The sequence below is a fragment of the Candoia aspera genome, chromosome 2 (genome assembly GCF_035149785.1).
Source record: "Candoia aspera isolate rCanAsp1 chromosome 2, rCanAsp1.hap2, whole genome shotgun sequence".
NCBI classification, from domain to species: domain Eukaryota; kingdom Metazoa; phylum Chordata; class Lepidosauria; order Squamata; family Boidae; genus Candoia; species Candoia aspera.
In genome coordinates, this window is record NC_086154.1 from 209,651,358 (window position 1) to 209,672,972 (window position 21,615).

Sequence of the window (21,615 nt, forward strand, 5' to 3'; positions counted from 1 at the left end):
TTGAGATGAAAGAATGTACATCAGGTGTTAAGGGTCTACTGAAGTTATGAAATAAAGGAAGATGTACAACATTCGTGATTTGAAGCAAACTGAAAACTCAAGCATCAACAGTGAGAAATAAAATGGCCCTTTTCAGCGTACAACTGATTGACATAATAGGCACTATTGCAACTTATGAAAAGGTATAATAATAATATGCAACTGCAAATTAATATATATATATATATATATATATATATATATACATCACAAAGATTTTGATCCCTCAAGTATCAAGTACATCAAACGATATCTATATCATGACTGTTATCTATTTCAATAGCATCTTCTGTATCCAGTTTTATTTCCCTATCTCCTTCAGCAACTCCAGTCCGTCAATCTCTTGGGAATCATCATCATATTCTTGCAGTCTCCTCTTCTTTGCAGCGCATTTGTTCTCATACTCCTTTTGATTTTCAATATAGAAGATTTCCTTTAAAGAGAATGTTAATACCTCATGAAGTGATAAAGAATAATAGACAAAGGCAGCTTTCACAAAACACCAGCTGCCTTAGCCAACTTTTACAGATAAACTGTGAGTGCATGACAAAGAAATCCCCAAAGCTTTTTTTTTTTTTTAAAAAGCTAATATTTTTTCAAATATTGTTACAGAATTATTTGAAAATTTATTATTCTGCTCTCTAGAGTTGAAGGAATGCCCTGTTGTAAATTAATTGCCACCTCTCCATTTACAATATTGATAAAGGAAGTTTCTGAAAATTGAGAGGTATGTTTTGGATTGCCAATCTACTGAAAAATGGGGGGGGGGCAAAAAATCAGGAAAATAAGCCAGTTTATTGTAGATATGAAATATGCTATGAGGATAAATTTTGCTTTGAAATACAGCCGGACAGATACTCAGAGGCACGAACACCTTTCTGGGCTCTAAGAACTAGTTTTGGGAACATAGAAGGCTGTCCAGGTTGTTGGTCTGCTCGTGCTGTATTTCCAAAACACATCCCGGCATAGAGACCCTACATTAGAATCCTCCCCTTGGTCTTTAACCTTGGAGGAGACAGACACTAAGCAATAAAGGGGACTGGCCCATGTTCTCAGCTCTCTTCTTTCCACTCTTGGAATTCCATGCATTCTGAAGGCTGTATATGCTTTTCTTCATTATACATTAAAAAATATGCTCTACGAAGCAGCCTTACAGAGGACAAAACTGTATACTGAGTCATTGTATGAAAAGAATAGCCATTCATCCCAGTGTGAAATAAAGAAAAGCACTAGGGAGAGTTCCCACCCTCAATTCCATACATCTTTCAGATAGAGTTGGACAGGATCCAAATATAGAACACAACAATGGGGTGGTAGTCCTTTAATTATTTAGCTGACTTACTACAACAGAAGCCTCATGCCTTTAATAAGAGAATTATCATTGCTAGTTTGACAGCTTGGATTATTGCATCATTATATTATTGAGAGTAACAATTTTATTTGTAGGCAGTTGTCTGCAGAGTAAAGAATTTAATGATTAGGGAATGCTAATTTTGCATGTACAACCTTCTTTTTTGTCAGTTCTTTTTTGCATGGTTGCAGCTATATGAGAAAGGGTTGAACCTGAAATTCAACTAGATAAAAAAAATTTTAAAAATTCAGTCACCTATACTTGGTTTGGCTACAGCAGATGTTGCAAAGAAGTGTTACCCCAATACAAATGATGTTCTGAGAAGAAATTGAGTTTCAAAGCAACAGATATTACACAGGTTAGTCTAGAAAATTATATTGGGCATAATTCAAGTAGTCAAAGTCTGCTCAGTTCCTTGATAAAAAGTTTCTTAGGACTCAACATTCTGAAGGGAAAAGAAAATGAACACATGGAACCTTTTTAAAAAGAACAAAATATTCACAGGGAACCCTATAAAACCGGTACATTTATTTATTTATTGTTATCCGGCCTTTATTGTTTTTATAAATAACTCAAGGTGGTGAACATACATAATACTTATTAGTTGAGTATTTATTATTTTATAAATAACTCAAGGCGGTGAACATACCTAATACTTATTAATTGAGAAGCAAGCAAATTTGAGAAGCAAGCAAATGGTGGCAGTGAGAGAACACTGCTTGCTGCTCTGAGAGGTGAGCTCCAAAATTTCTAGACTTTGTACCCCAACCTACCTATCAGCCTGCCTGCTGAGGTTTTGCGGGGTGTATAATTCCCCTTACCGGATGGGCTGGTGTGGGGTCGGTTGGAACCCCCTGGACGGAACAGTGCAAGCCAGTGGGTCCTGATGGGGTGTGGAGTTGGAGTGACCGGAGCCGGAGCCCTTCCTTACCAAAGTTGGAGCCGCTACCGGGGCTGCTGATGGAGCCCCACAGACGAAGGGGGGGGCATCGCTGTTATCTCAACGGTGACAGGACCTGGCAGATGCCAGCAGCATGGCGGACCTGGCAGTGACAGGACCCGGGGGGCCTGGGGGATATCAGCGCAGCAGGCCTTGAGAGGCTGCTGGAGTCGTGGCTGGAGCTATGGCCAGGAAGTTTACTGGAGCCCCCCAAATGAACTGGGGGGCGACAGCCCACCTTGGTGGTTGTGGGGAGTGGTGGATGCTGGTGGACACCAGCGGCACTGTGGACCCAGGCTGTTTTCTGAATTTGCTGAATTTCCTGGTGCAGGAATTCAAGCGGACCAGGACAGAGGGAGTCACATGGCCGTGAATTAGCCTTGAGGACACATTGGGCTTGGGCGACAGACTGGCCGCAGAGACACCGATGGTACAGTAGACCTAGGGTTGCCGCCCAGGATGTTGCCCGAATTGTTCCCAGAACCTTGGCTGGGACCCCCCGGATGAAGGGGGGGCGTTGGTTCATTCTGGCGGGTGTGGATACTGGCAGTGCAATGGGACCAAGTGGCAACAGTGTGACCAGGGCAGCCTCTGGATAATTGGACTGAGTCGGTATCTGGAGGTCTTTAGAAGAACTGGTCCGTGGGCACAAATTTTAAATTTAAGATCTGAAAAGTTAGGATATAACTCTGGCCATCCCCCCCCTCAACCTTTTAGTCATCACTAGCTTTGCGAAGGTTCCTCCAAGGTGAATGGGGTATTCCCTCTCAGGTGTGAGAGGCGTGAGAGGGAGTACGGGTTACTGGTTGAGAATGAATGTATGGAAACACCTCCTAAGTGAGAGGCAGGGGGTGAGGTGTGCCCCTCTTGACTAGTGACAGAAGCCAGGGGGGGGGCACAGTGAATGAGTGGGTGGGCGATGGTGGGGCTCTGGCAGTGCCAAGCGCGCGTGTTGGTGCGCTCAAAGGTCCCACCATCGCACTGTGACTGATTGAGCGTGTGACTGAGTGAGTGTTTGAATGGAGGAATCCCTATTTTCAACCAGGGATCTTTGGAGTCCTGGATTGGTGGCTAATGGACTGCAAGACTTGTAGGACTTGTAGGGGATTGTAGGACGGGACAGAGGATTGAGGTGGTGACGGGTCAGGGACATTAGGACAGGAGCCGGATGGTGGGCCATCTATGGGGAAGACGCCCCCGATGTTTATTGCCGGTCGCATGTTCTGGCCGTCCGGGCTCAGACCCAGATCCTGGTCAGCAGACCCATGAAAGCCCTGATCTCCGGCTGCTGCATTGTAACTCCAGGTCAGTTAACAAGGCCCCCCTCATTTGCGATTTGATTGCAGAAGAGGGGGCTGACCTGGCTTGCATTACTGAAACCTGGCTGGGCCCGGAAGGAGGTGCTGCTCTTTCAGAGATGTGCCCAGCTGGATTTTGAGCATGGCACCAGCCAAGATCTTAGGGCAGGGGAGGATGGGTGGCTGTTGTCATCTGGGAATCTCTAGTGGCCTTCAGGGGCCACGCTCCACAAGTGACCGGGTGTGAGACCCTGTTTTTCAAGTTGGGTTCCTGGGAACAGTTGGGGGTGTTGCTATTGTACCAGCCTCCCTGCTGCATAGCAACCTTCCTGCCTGAGATGCTGGAGGCTGTCTCAGGGTTGGCGATGGAGTTCCCCAGGCTTATGGTTCTGGGGGACTTCAATCTGCCGTTCCTGGGACGGGCCTCGGAGGCAGCTCAGGAGTTCATGACCACCATAGCGGCTATGGACCTGATTCAGATTATTCGGGACCCAACTCGGGACAGTGGCCTCATCCCTGACTTAGTTTTCTTATCAGAGCAGTGGCAATGTGATCTGAGGGAAGAAGTACACCTTTCCCCTTTGTCATGGTCAGATCATGTCCTGGTGATCCTGAGATTCTCCTGTGCTGCTCCCCTCCACAGGAAGGCAGGACCCATTCGATTGGTCCGCCCCTGGCGACTAATAGACCTGGCAGGGTTTCAGAGGGAGCTGGGGGTTATACCTGAGGATCTGCTGCACAGTCCAGCAGAGGCCCTAGTGGCTGCCTACAACAGGGAGGCAGCTGGGGCCTTGGACAGGATCGTGGCTATGCGGCCTGTCTTATCCCATCAAACCTCACACTCCCTGTGGTTTACGGAGGAGCTGAAGGTTCTGAAGAGGATTGAGTGACACCCAGAGCACTGCTGGAGGAAGACAAAGACCGAATCTGACCGAACACAAGCTAGAGCTGCTATTAAGGCCTACCTTGTGGCGGTAAGAGCGGTGAAACGTCAGTATTTCTTCGCTCTTATTGTATCCGCAGAATGCCGCTTGGTGGCCCTGTTTTAAGATTACCCGATCCCTTTTGGGGAAAGGGGATTCGGAGATCTGCCTACAAGGCCAAGCTGAGGAGTTTTCTGGGCATCTGCAGGATAAAATTGCTCAGATCCATTCCAAGTTGGACTCTGAGCATGAGGCAGGTCTGTGGAGATGCCCGGGGGACGTTCTTACCCAGTTATTTGGGAACGGTTCGATCCTGTTGAACACGAGGAAGTGGACAGGATCCTCTGGACTGTAAACACCATCACTTGCCAATTAGATCCATGTCCCACCTGGCTGGTGAAGGCAGCTTGGGAGGGGATGTGTGGTTGGGTCCAGGCAATGGTAAATGCATCCTTGAGAGAGGGGGTATTTCCGGTAGCCTTCAAAGAGGCGCTGGTGTGCCCCCTCCTCAAGAAACCATTGCTGGACCCTAGTGTACCGGACAATTTTTGTCCAGTCTCCCACCTCCCCTTTTTGGGGAAGGTGGTCGAGAAAGTGGTGGTGGTGCAGCTCCAGAGGGTCCTGGATGAAATGGATTATCTAGACCCCTCTTAGTCAGGTTTCAGGCCTGGTTATGGGACGGAAACGGCATTGGTCACACATGGATGATCTCTGGTGAGAGTGGGATGGAGGCAGGGCATCCATCCTGGCTCTTCTTGACCTCTCAGCGGCTTTTGATACCATCGACCATGGTATCCTTTTGGGTCAACTCAGGGAGTTGGGAGTGGGTGGCGTAGTTTTGCACTAGTTCATCTCCTTCCTCCAGGGCCAGTCCCAATCAGTGTTCGATAGGGAGCAAGTGTAAGGATTGCCTATTCTAATGTACATCAGACTCATAAGCAGGGTTTCAAAGATATCTGATTTTTTGAAGAATAGTATGCAGGATCGCAAAGAAAGCTGAGAATGATGAAAGCGCGGCAAATTCAAACTAAAAACCCTCGGTGCAATTGAAATCCCTTCCCCCGTAGAATCTTCCCATGTCCACAATCCCAGGTGCTCCTAACGGTTTCTGATGGTCTGCGGGAAAAGTCCTTGAACAGAGAAAATAACCCAAACACGCTCCATTGTCCTGATTTCACATACAGAGATTGGTACAAGGTTTCACAGCAGCTCCCTCCCAAACAGAAACGTGCGTCAGCGTCATGGCATGTGAAACGTTACGATGTATAAACTACATTGAAACAGTGAACATGACAGCGAGAGATCCAGCCCGCGGCCTCTTTTTTGTGGGGTGTCACAGGGCTCATTACTCTCTCTGCTCCTTTTAAAATCTACATGAAGCCACTGGGTGAAATCATACGTCACCATGGGATGAGGCATCATCAATATGCTGATGATACTCAATTATGTATCTCCATCCCAGGTGAAGTAAGTGATGCCGTGACCACCCTTTCCAAGTGTCTGGGGGCTGTGAGGGCCTGCATGGGGAACAACAGGCTTTGACTGAACCCTAGTAAGACGGAGTGGCTGTGGATTAACGGTGCCTCGGGTTCTGGGAAATTGTCATCTTTAGTGCTGGATGGGGTTGCGCTGCCCCAAACAGACCTGGTGCATAACTTGGGGGTCCTCCTGAACTCATGACTCCTGCTCGAAGAGCAGGCGGTAGTCATGGCCAGGAGGGCCTTTGCGCAACTTCGTGTTGTGTGCCAGTTATGCCCTTTCCTGGACCGAGAGACCCTTCGAATGGTCACTCCTGCCCTGGTCATCTCCCATATAGACTACTGTAACACGCTCTAAATGTGGCTACCCTTGAAGAGTATCCGGAAGTTACAATCGGTCCAGAATGCAGCTGCATGGGCAATCTTGGGTGTTCCAAGGTTTGCACATGTAACACCTTTGTTGCGTGAGCTGCACTGCGTTCCAGTTTGCTTCTGGGTCCAATTCAAGGTGTTGGTTATCACCTTTAAAGCCCTACATGGCATGGGACCAGGATATCTGAGGGACCATCTCATCCCTATTACATCAACCCGCCCCACCTGGTCATGCAGGGGAGGGCATGTTACGGACCCCATCCATAAAATAATTCCATCTAGTGGGGTCTCAGAAGCACGCCTCCTCTGCAGTAGCTCCCACCCTTTGGAACATCTTTCCCTCAGAGGTGAGACAGGCCCCCTTGCTCCTGGACTTTTGAAAAAGATTAAAGACCTGGTTTTGACAGCAAGCTTGGAATGGGAGGGGGAATAGCCACACCTGGGGATGGCTAGCACCCTAGAGTGATTTTCGATGGACCTATTACACTCATGGACTGATTAAGAACTCTCAGCCATCTGGACTCCATTATATTTTTATTGTATTTATTTATTTATTTATTTTATCCAATTTGTCCCTGCCCATCTCCTCCCATCGGGGGACTCTGGGCGGTTTACAACAATCAATTAAAACAACAATCATAAAATATACAGTATAAAATTACAATAATAAATAATATAAATAAGAGTAAAGATAAAAAGTCCAAGTGTCGAATTTATTGTATTTGTAATTGTTCTGTATTTTAATTTTGTTTTTATTGTAAACTGCCCAGAGTCCTTTCTTGGGGGCAGGGAGGGAGATCGGCAGTGGTGAAGTAAAAAAAAAAAAAAAGGAAGTTTTGTCCCAGTCACTCTCTCTCAGCCCAACTCACCTCACAGGGTTGTTGTTGTGGGGAAAATAGGAGGAGGAAGGATTATTAGGTATGTTCTCCACCTTGAGTTATTTATAAAAATAATAAAGGCGGGATAGAAAATAAATAAATTAACAAAATAAAGTGAGAAAGTAAAGCCAGAATATTATATTTAAAAAGCACTTTTTAAAAGTTATGCAAAACTATGCTGTGTATTGGAATGTATAAAATAACTTGATTTACCTTAATTTGTTCACTGGTTATGCAAGGTGTACGTTTCAGCAAGTATATATAAACTCCACCTGGTGTTCTTCTTCTAGAACCATCCTGAATGATGAAAAAAGAAACCGTTTAAAAGCAGCAAGTGTAAAACATGTCAATTGTGTTGTTGCTTGGAAACCTGAAATGTCATCTGACATACAGAGAGAACAGGAAATGAAAATATTAGTTACTTGTAAAAATATCAACAGGGCTTTATATAATTATTGAAAGATTACCTGTGCAATCCGAAAAACATTGTTTGAAGGGTCAAGTGTTTCAAGAAATAAAGCAGCAAGTCAGTTGAGATTATGATATCTACCATATTTTGTTTCTTCTGAGGTTTTCTGGCAACATAGTGATATGTTACAACGCAATTTATTTCTCTAGCCTTCCAAAATTTGTGAAAACAGTACTTGTGAATTATTTTTTAAAAGAGCTGGTAAGCAAAACTACAAATTATATTGTTATTTGTTAGTCCTAGTATTTTGGAGAGAGAAAAAGTAACCTTAGAAACCAAAAAGGCAGCCTTTTCCCCCTTTGGCTTCCTCTTCCATTGTGCAGACTTCCTTCAAACAGCCCTCCCAACTCTGGTTTCTGTAGAAGCCTTTATAGCTGTGAGTGAGATTTTGAATGAGAAATTATCCACACGTCCCTTTTTGGGGTCGGGCTGAAACCCCAACCCAAAAGGGAAATACACAGATAGCAATTCTCCTTCCTGAAATGGAATTAATATATATATATATATATATACACACATCATATATTCTGTTTATGTCTGAGATGTGACCAATTTTGAGATTCTGGTAATGTTACAAGCAATAAACTGCCACTTCTCAGAGCATGCAGACAAAGTAGAGAAAAAATCTAATGATACTAAGAAAAAGTTAAAAGAACCAGAAACAAGAAATGAAGCAAATGAGAAATCAATTCTAACATTAGCCACTCAAGACAAAACAAGATATAAAGAGCTACTGGCTTGCCAAGAAGCTCTGAAACAGATCCAAGGTCATGCAGGTAGAGGAAAAAAATGCCTTATCAATTTTCCTTATTTGGAACATAAACACACTCTAACAGATGTTGAAGTAAAATGCCTTCAGGAGCTGTTTCAATTAGACTGTGCTGAGTGGATTGACACACTCTTTGGGTGCTTTCAAGTTATAATTTTGAGGATCAGCTTATCCAGGGGTGGCACATTTTTCGTGGCATTTTGGTTAAAAATTATCCACGGATATATTTATATGTGAGTATAAATTAAATCAAATGACTAATCTGTAACCCTAACAGGAACCAACAATGCAATTTAATTGAGACAGGATTGACATGAATATATTGTGCTTTTACAGCAAGGTAGAGTTGCCAAGAGAAAGTATCCGATAGGGATACAGCTAATCTGATAGGGATAATGCCTGTGGATATGAAAGGAGGAACTTAGTAGGTAAAACGGCTGCTGAAGTGGATCTGCCTGGTTGGTAGCAACAAAGGTATGAATTGGCTGGTGATGGGTAATGGAATCAGGCTGGACAAAAGCGAGAGTAACAATAGTAACAAGGACAGCAAGCAGGAAAAATATAGGGAAGGAAATACCCTCTTGTCTCATTTAGTATTAGTTAGGCTTCAATCCTAACAAGCTACGTGACAAATTATTTCTTACCATGATTAAAAGACCTCCATTTTGCTCCACTTCAGCTGTTTCCATCAGTAGTTCAATAGATTTCTTTTTCCCAATGATTTTCACTATCCGTGCAATTAGATCCTTCTTTGGTTCTTGAAGCCTGAAAGAAAAGTGTATGAAAACTGGCAATTTTGTATTTGCTAACTAATTTGAGTGACAATATTTTCAAAAACAAACCTAATATTACAAGCTCTAGTAATGTTTGGCATATTCGGGATCAAGCAGTTTTCCTTCTGCAGTCATAATTACACTGACATGGATAGGTGTGTATATGTGTGTTGTCTATGGCAGAGAAAGATTTGGAACAGTCACCCATTTAGCACTCTGGGCAACGTAAGACTTGAACGGACTTTAAAGTTGTTTATCATTCTAAATAATAGCTTTTCTTTAAGATCAAAGAATGCTTTAATAAGACACTATTCAAAACCAGAATATGTTTATCTTCCACAAACTTTGCTGTTATCATGAAATACAGTTCTTGCTGAAAATCTAGTCATCTCTTAAATAAAAGATCAAAATCTTACCGGAAGGCAATTTCATCTGCCACTTTTTCTTCAGGATCATCTTCCATAATTTCATACCTCCCTTTATAATTCATTTCTTGTCTTGGACCCAATGTCAACTTTATGGGCCCATAGTTGCAGGTCTCTGATGCCCGACTTCTGTCAAGGCTGCCATCCATCCATAAAATCCTACATTCCTTTGCCATATTACCTTGATTCCGTTTCTGCAGAACTTCACCCCATGTATTGTTGATCTTTTTAGCCCCCACTGGGATTTGTTTGTGAGGGTTTGGAGCAACTTTGAAAAGCTCTGGTTTGACGGGGGGAAGGTTTGAACATTTCTGCCGCTTTGGCTTCCATAGACCACTATCTTCATCAGTATCTGGAAAGCTTTCATCAATTGAATCCACACTTTTCACTGTCTGATAAGGAATACTTGTTGTAGAATGTGAAATGCTGCTTGGGGCAGATCTTGCTGGATTACTGCTATCATGCTGCTTCTGAAATATAAATGAAAAATATATATTGTAATTGTTTATGTTTATCAATTTACAAAATGCAAAGTGAGTGAACAGAAGAAAAATCAGATCAATATTTGGTGTGACTACCCTTTGGCTTCAAAACAGTATCAATTCTTACACTTGCACACTTGGTACACTTGCACAAAGTCAGGGATCTTGTAGGATAGTCAGGTGTATGATTAACAAATTTTACCACGCAGGTGCTAATGTTCATCAATTTCATATGTAGGTTGAAACAGTCATTAACTGAAACAGAAACAGCTGTGTAGGAGGCTTAAAACTGGGTGAGGAACAGCCAAACTCTGCTACTAAGGTGAGGTTGTGGAAGACAGTTTCATGTCACAGGTCATACACCATGGCAAGACTGAGCACAGCAACAAAACACAAGGTAGTTATACTGCATCAGCAAGGTCTCTCCCAGGCAAAAATTTCAAAGCAGACTGGGGTTTCAAGATGTGCTGTTCAAGATCTTTTGAAGAAGCACGAAGAAACGGGCAACGTTGAGGACCGTAGAAGCAGTGGTCAGCCAAGGAAACTTAATGCAGCAGATGAAAGACACATCATGCTTACTTCCCTTCGACATCGGAAGATGTCCAGCAGTACCATCAGCACAGAACTGGTGGAAACCAGTGGGACCCAGGTACACCCATCTACTTTCTGGAGAAGTCTGGCCAGAAGTGGTCTTCATGAAAGAATTGTGGCCAAAAAGCCATACCTCCGACGTGGAAACAAGGCTAAGCAACTCAACTATGCATGAAAACATAGGAACTGGGGTGCATAAAAATGGCAGCAAGTTGTCGGGACTGATGAGTCAAAATTTGAAATATTTGGCTGTAGCAGGAGGCAGTTTGTTCACCAAAGGGCTAGAGACCGGTACAATAATGAGTGTCTGCAGGCAACAGTGAAGGATGGTGGAGGTTCCTTGCAAGTTTGGGGCTGCATTTCTGCAAATGGAGTTGGAGATTTGGTCAGAATCAATGGTGTCCTCAATGCTGAGAAATACAGGCAGATACTTATCCATCATGTGATACCATCAGGGAGGTCTGTGATTGGCCCCAAATTTATTCTGCAGCAGGACAACGACCCCAAACATACAGCCAATGTCATTAAGAACTATCTTCAGCATAAAGAAGAACAAGGAGTCCTGGAAGTGATGATTTGGCCCGCACAGAGCCCTGATCTCAACATCATTGAGTCTGTCTGGGATTACATGAAGAGACAGACGGATTTGAGGCAGCCGACATCCACAGGAGATCTGTGATTAGTTCTTCAAGATGTTTGGAACAACCTACCTGCCAAGTTCCTTCAAAAACTGTGTGCAAGTGTACCTAGAAGAATTGATGCTGTTTTGAAGGGAAAGGGTGGTCACACCAAATATTGATTTGATTTGGATTTCTCTTCTGTTAGCTCACTTTGCATTTTGTAAATTGATAAACATAACAATTACAATATATATTTTTGAAAGCATTCTTACTTTACAGCATTTTTTCACACCTGCCTAAAACTCTTGCACAGTACTATATATAACACTTGTTCTATTTTCAACCTTTTCATGCACCCTACATAGCATTCTATAGAAAAATTGCTGGAATTTTAATAGGAATTAGAAATTCATAGTTTGCAGAAATACATGCTGGGGGAGAACATTAAGATAATCCCCACTATACATACACAATCAAATGAGAACTTGGGCAGAGTGAACACAACATCAGGTGCAAGAGAGAATTTAACAGAGTACTCTGGACCTGTTCATAGGTAATCAGTGTATAAGAATATTCTGTATTGCATTATCACAATAATATTTTTTTAAGGTCCAATGCTTAATGGACATTGTAGTCCAATATATTTGGAGTGTGCCATGTTTGGGAGGCTGATTAATGAGATGGAAGAATATATAAGTCATACAGTTGATGAGATCAGTTGATGAACTTTGAGAGAAAAAGGATACCTGAGTCCCTTTAACTGGATTTAATAGGAAATCTGTAACTAAATGCACATAAATCACAGCAGTCATCTATTGTGATGCACTTGGATCTCACACACACAAACACAAATTCTCCTCATCCCTGAAGAACTCTCTGTTCTATAAAGACACAGCTCGAAATAGTGTTTGCTAGATAGTTAAGATTTTATTTTAAAAATCATAAAAAAGTAGAGCTGCTTGCTTATTTGAATTTAATTTCAGATTTCTTTACAAATGATAATTTTAAAAAGGTATACTGCAATTGTCTCAAGAATTATAAAGTTGTTTGTAAAATTAAATATATTACTTTTCAGGTTTATCCACCACACTGAAAATATATAGACACTTATATGTCTTAGTAACCATAAAATGATAAAGAATGAATGGTAGAATGATATTCAGCTTTGTCATATGTGAGTCATCAAAACAGCTGCTTACATGTTATCAGTAGGGTGAGGATTTCTATGACATATTTCTTCTGGAACCTTTATTCGAATTTATAAGTAAGTTAAAACATGTTTTAGAGTAATCTGGTGAGAATTAGATGCTTTTTATTTTGCCTGAAAAGTCATATTTTGACTTTTTAAAGCTGCTATGTCATATTTCTGATTAATTTTGTAACAAACATCTTATTTTGGTCATTGGCAACCCTCCTGATAAGCCAGCAAGTTTGAGCCAGCAAAGAAAGTGAGAATTTGCCTGTTTTTTTTCTTTCTTTTTCTTATGAGCTCCCCAACTCAGGGATGTGTGTGTGTGTGTGTGAGAGAGAGAGAGAGAGAGAGAGGTGGGAACAAAGGCTTCTTCCCTGACCAGGCCTGAAAAAAAAAAGTGAGAATTTGCCTGTTTGGTTTTCTTTTTCGTATTTGCTCCCCAACTCAGGTCTGTGTGTGTGTGTTCGAGGTGGTGGAGTCATGTGAGAGCTGCAATCTGATTTCAACATGCCTAAAAGTAGATGTTCAGCAAGTGTGAACTTACAGTGTCTTGTTCAAGAATCTGGGGAGCAGATTTTCAGTAGCGATGGTGATATTTTGTTCTATAAATTCTGTGAAGTTAAGGTATCGGCCCAAAAGCGCTTTAATATTCAACAACATTGTGACACCGTGAAACACAAGAGTTGTTTAGCAAGATTTACCTTCACTGAGAACAGGCAACGTTTCCTTTTCGAGAGAGCTGCTTCTTTTACTGCAGGTTCATCAAATACCCAGTCAGAATTTTGTAAGGATCTCTATACAATGATGGTTACTTCAAATATTTCCTTAAGGAAATTAGGTAGTGGTAGCCTCAGGCACTTTTTGGAGAAGTACACCAGTCACCCGATTCGAAATGAATCAACTGTAAGGAAAAGTTACATCTCTGCCTGCTATGAAGATGTGTGAGGAAAGATAAGATCTGCTGTTGACAACAATAAGATATGGGTTTCAACAGATGCAACAAATGATGTAAATGGAAGATATGTAGCCAATGTTATTGGCACTCTGAAATGGGACCAGCCTGGTGAAGTATTTCTTCTAACATGTGAAACTCTACACAAAGTAAACAATTCCACTATTGCTATGCTCTTTGACGATTCTATGAAACTACTCTGTCTGGATGGTGTAAAAAGGGGAAATATCCTTCTCTTTGTAACAGATGCTGCTCCATACATGGAGCCAAGAGACTTAAACTTCTTTATCCAAAAATGATCCATATCACATGCCTTGCACATGGTTTACACAGAGTGGCCGAAGAGATTCGAAGCAACTATCCTGATGTAGATAAGATAATTTCGAATAGGAAAAAAATGTTCATTAAAGCTCCACTTTGAGTACAAAAGTTCCAAGAAGTTGTTCCTACTTTGGCTCTCCCTCCACAACCTGTCATGACACGTCGGGGGACTTGGCTGGATGCGGCTATGTATTATTCACAAATTATGCGTCCTTGCAGCAGATAGCTAAAGAATTTGACTGTTGTGAATCTTCCTCCATCCAGCTTGTGCAAGATTCCTTTTCTGAAACCTTGGCTGGAAACTTAGCACACATAGGATCTAACTTCAGTGGATTATCAAGAGCAATCACCCACTTTGAAACTGTAGGAGTGGGACTTAGTGATGCACTGAACATTGTAAAACAAGCTGAGAGTGATTTAAAGCAAGCAAAGGGGAAAGTGGCTGAAAAGATTAGTGATAAACTGAAAAGAGTGCTGCAATCTAATCTGAGTTCTTCAACACTTTGCAAAATAAGTAACGTTCTAAATGGACTCAAAGCAAAATTTGAAGACTTCGAGCCAGAATTTTCTCCAGATGAGTTTGCTTTTTTTTTCAGATTTGTTCCTATAACCTCTTGTGATGTCGAGCAGAGTTTCTCCAGATACAAGAACATACTGGTGGACAACAGAAGGAGTTTTGAGTTTGATAACCTCAAGATGCACGTGGTCATCCAATGCAATTCTGCTGTTAATGAAAACTAAACCAGGGATGACCATTTTACTCTCAAAATGTTCATTTGATTCCTTCAGTACTAGCACTTCTGCACTGGAAGTGAAGAATAAACCTGTGTGTGTGTGTGTGTGTGTCTGTGTAAGCACAGATTTTTAAAAATTGGGTGCTAATTTCAGAAAAATTATAAAGTCATATTTTTGCTTTAAAAGTCATATTTTTGGTTTAATTGGTCATATTTAAATGGTTTTAAGGCGATAAATGCTTGCATATTTCTAAACATTTTGAGTCATAGAAATCCTTGCCCTAGTCATCAGAAACATTACACATAAAGATACTATATTTTCACCATACAGTGCAGTAAGAGTTAGGCCAGTCTCTCCCAAGCATGCATCTATCACATTGTTCAATTATAATACCTTGCTGGCTGATAATTTTAGAAATTGTCTAAATTATTGTCCAACACATCTGGAGAGCAGCCAATTGGGAAGAGAAGACTAGTTTATACACCTAATTTTATAGTAGCCTTTTCCTTGTTATACTGTAGCAACAGAAGACTGTTTTCAGAACATTTTAGCCATATTATTAAATATTTAAGTTCTCTGCAATTAAAGGATATTTGATAGTGTAAGGTGTTCTAGGCACATCTTAACAGTTCTTGAATCTGATTACCACTGTAAGTTTCAGCAGTCCACTCATATTTTATAGAAAATGCCAAAAGTCAAACACTATTTTTTGCCATGCCAATTTTTAGGCTACTTCTGCATTTAAAAGCAAATCTTAGCAAAAGTATATGGAGATTCACACCAACCCTATGAACTTGTTCCCACTTACTTTTAAGAAACCTCCATTAAACTGAACGGGACTTACCTCTAAGTAGATATTGGACTGCACTGTAAAAAGCTGGTGTAACATGTAAGACCAAGCAATATGAACATGTATGATTCAGCCAACTATTCTGCTTGGGGCATGATGTTTTTCCTAACAGGCACCAGAACAAAAGTTCACTAACTCTTCTCAATACACAGACACAAATAAAGATCATTCTGATCAGCTAATAGCAATTCATACTTGTCATAGGCAATCATCCATGCACTCGTCATATGGATATACAGCACACTGACATACAGGGCCTATTGACCTGACTTTCTATTTAAAACAGTACAATGTAGCTATTATGGCTAATAATTACATTGCTACTAATAGTTCTTAAGTAGGCATCAAGCACATTCTGCTTAGAACTAGTTCTACCTTCAAAACTGAGGACATTTTATGAAGAAAATAAAATTACTGGAATTCACAGAAGATTCCAGTGTCTTTCTGGTGTGTTGGGCACAAGTTTCTTTGCTATTACACAAAAAGGTAAATTATATCATCTGCTACTGAAAACTGAAATTCTATGATGCAATCTAGACCTCATGTCTTCTGCATGAAAAGTTTAATTGGACAGACAAACCTGAATGGTCTTGAACAGCTTTCTGACAGGGAATCATGGGAGTTGTAGTCCCAACTTATTTGGATGCAGATTTCCATGAAACCATGAAGTAATAGGCCCAGGGAACCATGGCTTCTGAAGGAAAGCTATAGGTCATTGTATGCCCCCTTCAATGGGGAAGTGGCTTCAGAACCCCACAGAAATCAGAAACCTAAATTTTGGTGCATGGCAGTGACATCTGCACAGAGGGTCAAAAAGGCAAGATGGCAGAAGTGCTACTGGCATCACAATGCAAGCCCCACCCCTTTTATACATGCACCAACATAAGCCACAGATACAAAAGGGATACAGATACATTGCAGCCTTGCACTGCAATGCTGCTTCCTGCCCTTTTTTGATCCCTTCCCTCTGCAGATGCCATTGATACATGGAGTACTGCAGAAACATTGCTACTCCTCTTCTGAAGGCCAATTCACCTTTAGAAAATCTGGACAGGTTTATATTTCTACCACTAAATATGAGGAAATATAGGTACTCTTTTGTTTCACTAGAATTTTTTCCTTCAAAAAAGATCATTGAACATTTTAAAATGGAAAAAAGAAGCAAAAAAGAAGAAATGAAAAACACAAAGTAAATAAACAAGAGATTTAAAACCATTGTAAGATTATGTAATAATATAACTTTATTGATTAGACAATTGACCATATCAAAAGGTTGGGCATCAGCCACAATAAAATATAGTATCATAAGACAGATAAATTGCAATAAGAAAAAATATACAAAGTGAGCTAAAATACAGTAAGATTAAGTAAGTTAAGTACAAATTATCAGAAAAATACTACATCTTTAAATATGTCATTTTAAATGAGATATAATTAAAATTAAGATGAAGTATGAGTATCAATGACTAATCAGCACAATATGAAATAAAAGTTAAACTAAAAAAATTATAGTCTTACCTAGTTAGTAAGAAATATATCCTTATTTAACAAATCATCTTCTACTTAAATGTTAAAACTTTTATGTTTAGAGAAACTCAAATTTTGGATGTGATATAAGCCCGTAAGTAGAACTATTGTCCAAAAAATGGTTTCAATGATAAATTATGTGTCAGGTTTATTTTTCAAATACGGGCTTATTTTAGACATCAAGGCATACTCCCACAAATTAATTTATCATTCATCTATTGAAGGAACTGTATACACTTTCCAGTGCAAAGCACAGAGTATCCTAGCAGCTGTTCACATGTACAAAGCTAGTTTAGTATACTTTGTTGAATAATGGGGTTAGTATTATTTAATAGAAAGATGGCAGATTGGAAAAGGAATTCAACTTCTAGAATTTGCTTCATTCTATTATGAATCATTTGCCCAAATTGTGAGCTTTGCCACCAAAAATGGAAGAATGATCCAACCTGACCAAGAGCTTTTAGAAAATGAATTATCGATTTGAGTCATCAATACTGGAGTTATGTATCATCGGCAAAACATCTTATAGTAGTAAGTTTCTTCTAGAGTTACTTTAGTTTATTTATTCAACAGTTGTTAGAGACTCTCAATCTGAACAATGTACATAAACAATTGAAACAATGAGTTAAGTAGGCTACTAAGGCTGCAGGTGTGCTGCAACTGGTGCACACAGTATGCCCGGTGTATATTTCTGCATTTATTTTATTTGAGCCAGCAGTGTTTTAACCATTATATGTAAAATAAAAAAAGAATTATGCTTCAGTGTTATTTCACTTTTACTTTATATAGCCTCACTAACAGTCCATCTAAATAATGTCCTTTATCCTGAGAAAACTAATTAAGCAGCCCACAAGGTTAGAAAATTAATTTTGCTGATTCTATATAGCTTATGTCTCCTGATATAATGGGTCCAAGCTGGACACCTGTGGGAACACTTTTTAAGGGAATGAATCTAAACTATCACATACCACTGTCTATTCTTTTTTCCACATTTAATGGGCTAAAGTTAGCATGGCTTTAAACACAAAAGGTCAAATTTAAAGTTCCCGTCTCTTTAGAAGCATCTTTGGACATCTTAGTGCAGGCTGAGTCACCTTGCTGTTCAAAGTACCCCCCCCCACATCCCTGCTTTATACTGTCATAAAAACAGCATAATCAGTAGATAGCTGAATGTGGAATAAAAATAAGTGAAATTAAGTCCTATTTCCATAATGAAGCAGGCCAGGAGGCCTTGGAGCAAATCTGACTCTCACAAAAACGAGCCCTGCTCTCACAGACTGTTTTCAGAAAAATATCCAAATTTGCCAGAAAAGATGTCATGTTTGGGATGAAAGCAAAAGAGCTTGGAATCCCATACAGCAGAAATAAATTCATTTTCCTAGTATGAATATTTAGATGACCCAAACTACAGCAGCTATGTACAACTTGAAAGGTGTGCAGTAGTACAAAACACTTGTAGAAAAATGGGGGAATCGCATCTTCCTCCTCAAAACAGATCCTGAAACAGGGTCTGCTGGCTGCAAAGTACTCTGTACTATTACTGGCCCCAAATATCCAGCCAATCATCCAATTAATTATCTCTGAAATCTTATGACTCAGTATTAGGCTCAGCTAAAATAATACATTCTTCTGAACACTGAAGAGTCGCTTACAAGGCAGGACTTCGGGGCTGCAGAGACAGGAGAAGCCACTGCACTAAGAAATAGCAACAACTTTTGCTTGCCGGGCCACCGGATCCTACACAGGTTCAAGCGGGAAAAAAGCCTAATTCACTCCAATGGGATGGTGCCGAAATAAGCACGGACAGACTTGGATTGCAAGCTTCCTCCCAAGATGCTACCCTCACCATCCTGCACGTTGCAAAGCTCGCCAGTTATCCTCTGTGGAAGAAAACACCGGCTGACCTCCTGGGCCTTCAGCTCAGCAAGAAGGCAGCCCACAGGAAGAGCTGATAAGGGTGGGCCATACCTGCAGGGGACTCCTGGAAGTAGCCGAGGCCGGCATTTTGCAGTCCGACTCCGGAATCTCTCCAGTTTCCGTATTCTGCTCCGTTCCTGAAACTTTCGACGCCATCCTCCCTCTCTCAATCAGAACAGGAGCGGTGAAGGGACGAGTCCTGCCCTCTGTCCACAAAAACTACGGAGACCATAATGCCTTGCGCTAAGGAAAAAAAGGCGGGGCAGAGAGCAATTTTTCTTCCCCCCCCTCTTTGAATCATCGTGGGAATTGTAGTCTTTCTTTTAATTTCTTTCCGACCGAGAATTTACATCTGGGTTCTGTATTCATATATTTCCCGCGTTGGTCTTTTCAGACCTGTATCTTATGCTGCAAAATATAAAACTTGAAAATCCGAATGCTGGGGGTATTTTCTCATGACACAAGAAAGAAAGGGATGGTGATGGTGGAAAAACCCACTGTACATTAAAGTTTGTATCATGACAAACCAGTCCATTTTCTTGTACGCAAGATGTCTGCTTACAAACTGTGGTCGGTGTTATACTGGCAGACCAAGAGTCATTGATTTGGAGGTGGTAGGAATTATCAGCTTCTCCCAAGAGGAAGAGTTCCACAGTTTAAATGTGGCCTAAGAGTATAAAATACAGCCTTAATTAAATATCATTTAAATGATATTAAATTGTTATGATATGATATTAAATATCATTTAAATGATATTAAATATTTAAATGAATGTTCCTGATTCAATTAATGTTCCTGAATCACTATCCTTTTCTGCCATATTAAACATTACAAATATATGTCTACTTCATGGGATTCTCTCAAGGCCCCATCCAGAATTGCCAGAAGAAAGCTTAGTTTCAACGGTTGCTATGGATTGTGCACCCCCATATAGAATTTTCTTTTTGCCCCACCTTCTATTTGTGTTTTAACAGTGATTATGAACTTTCAAGTCTGGGAATAAAGTTAATCTGCTCAACAAATGATAGTCCCATTTGTCTCGAGGTTGACTGACTTTGTTTGTTTGTTTGTTTGTTTGTTTGATTTCTATAGCCGCCCATCTCGACAAGTGGCTCAACACGTGTTATATAATAGCAAGGTAACTAATTCGTTTTAAGATTTTGAAATACTATGATTGGTTCATGATATTATACTAGTAAATTTCTTTGTTTTTGGATTAAAAACAGTTCTTAAAAATGCATACGAAAGATGAATCCCATGAATTGTGTCCATGATTCTCTTTCTTTTATGTTAGACTTTCCCCCACATTTTTTTACAATAGGATGTGAATGTTTAGCAAAACAAAATATTATATGTGTCTCTTCCAGACACATCTAATCTTTATTGTCTTTGTGAGATTCACAAATCAGAACTTACGAAGAAGGCCTTTGTGATTTTTCTATAGAGTCATGTGAGTTTCCAATCCTGATGCTTGGACTGCTTGCCTTTTGGGGGGGGGGTTGTTGATTCACAGAATATTATGGCATTAAATGGCACCCTGTGATATTTGTGGTGAGAAAAACCTCTGAACTGAAATCAAAGGCTGTTCAAGTTGACGCCATTACCTGATCCACATCTAGAGCAGAAGTGGCAGCATGTTTGATCTTGGAATTAAGTGAACCTTTAAGGAATAAGACTGGGTCTAAGGGTCAGTGAAGCTAAGCAACAGAATGGCTCAAGAAGCAAGTGTAAATATTTATCTCACTTAAATTGATTTAAAATCTTAAAATGGATTAAAGTCCATGATGCCTGAAGTATATTTTTCCCTACAGGTTTTATGAAAATAATTTAAGACGGTCATCCCTTTCTAGTAAATGTCTGCTGGTAGTTACAACAAAGAAAGAGGTGGCTAATAATAACTAATTTAAATTGTGTAGGGCAGGGTTCCTCGACCAGGATTCCATGGAACCCTAGGGTTCTGCGAGAGGTCACTAGGAGTTCCCTGGGAGATCATGATTTACTTTAAAAATTATTTCAAATTCAGGCAACTTCACATTAAAGAGGTAAATTTCATTCTCTATTTTTAGTTTAAGAATATTGTTAATGCATATATACAGGGCTGCACATGAAACAAATATAATAATTTTGTAACTTCTGGCCTATATTGCATGCGCTCTACATGGGGCTACCCTTGAAGAATATCTGGAAGCTACAGCTGGTTCAGAATGCAGCCACGCGAACAGTCTTGGGTGCCCCAAGTATGGCACACGTAACACCTTTGCTGTGCAAGCTGCATTGGGTGCCAGTTTGCTTCCAGATCCAATTCAAGGTGTTGGTTATCACCTTTAAAGCCCTACATGGCAGGGGTCTACGTTACCTGAGGGACCATCTCACCCCCATTACATCGACCTGTCCCACCTGGTCAGGCAGAGAAGGCATGTTACGGACCCCATCCATGAGAGATTGTCGATTCCTCTTTCTTTTTGAAGCCCCAGTTTCAGCCACGCATACTGGGCTTGGTTGATCCACGAGGTCAACATGAAGGCAGCCGGTCTGTTGCAAGAAGCAGTGAAGGAGACGCTCTTCCTTAGAGTACACCTGACGAGCACCAAGACCCAGACTTGCAGCAACATAGCGAAGAAACAAAGGAGCCTTTTCTGCCGTGGCCCCTGCCCTCTGGAACACTCTTCCCCCGGAGGTGAGGCAGGCCCCCTCTCTCCTGGCCTTCTGGAAA

At 40.9% G+C, this 21,615-nt stretch overlaps 1 pseudogene; it reads right to left on the reverse strand.

Moving 5' to 3' along the window:
• Positions 1-244: 244 nt before the first annotated feature.
• Positions 245-19,070, reverse strand: LOC134491489 (phosphorylated adapter RNA export protein-like; annotated as a pseudogene).
• Positions 19,071-21,615: the final 2,545 nt, after the last annotated feature.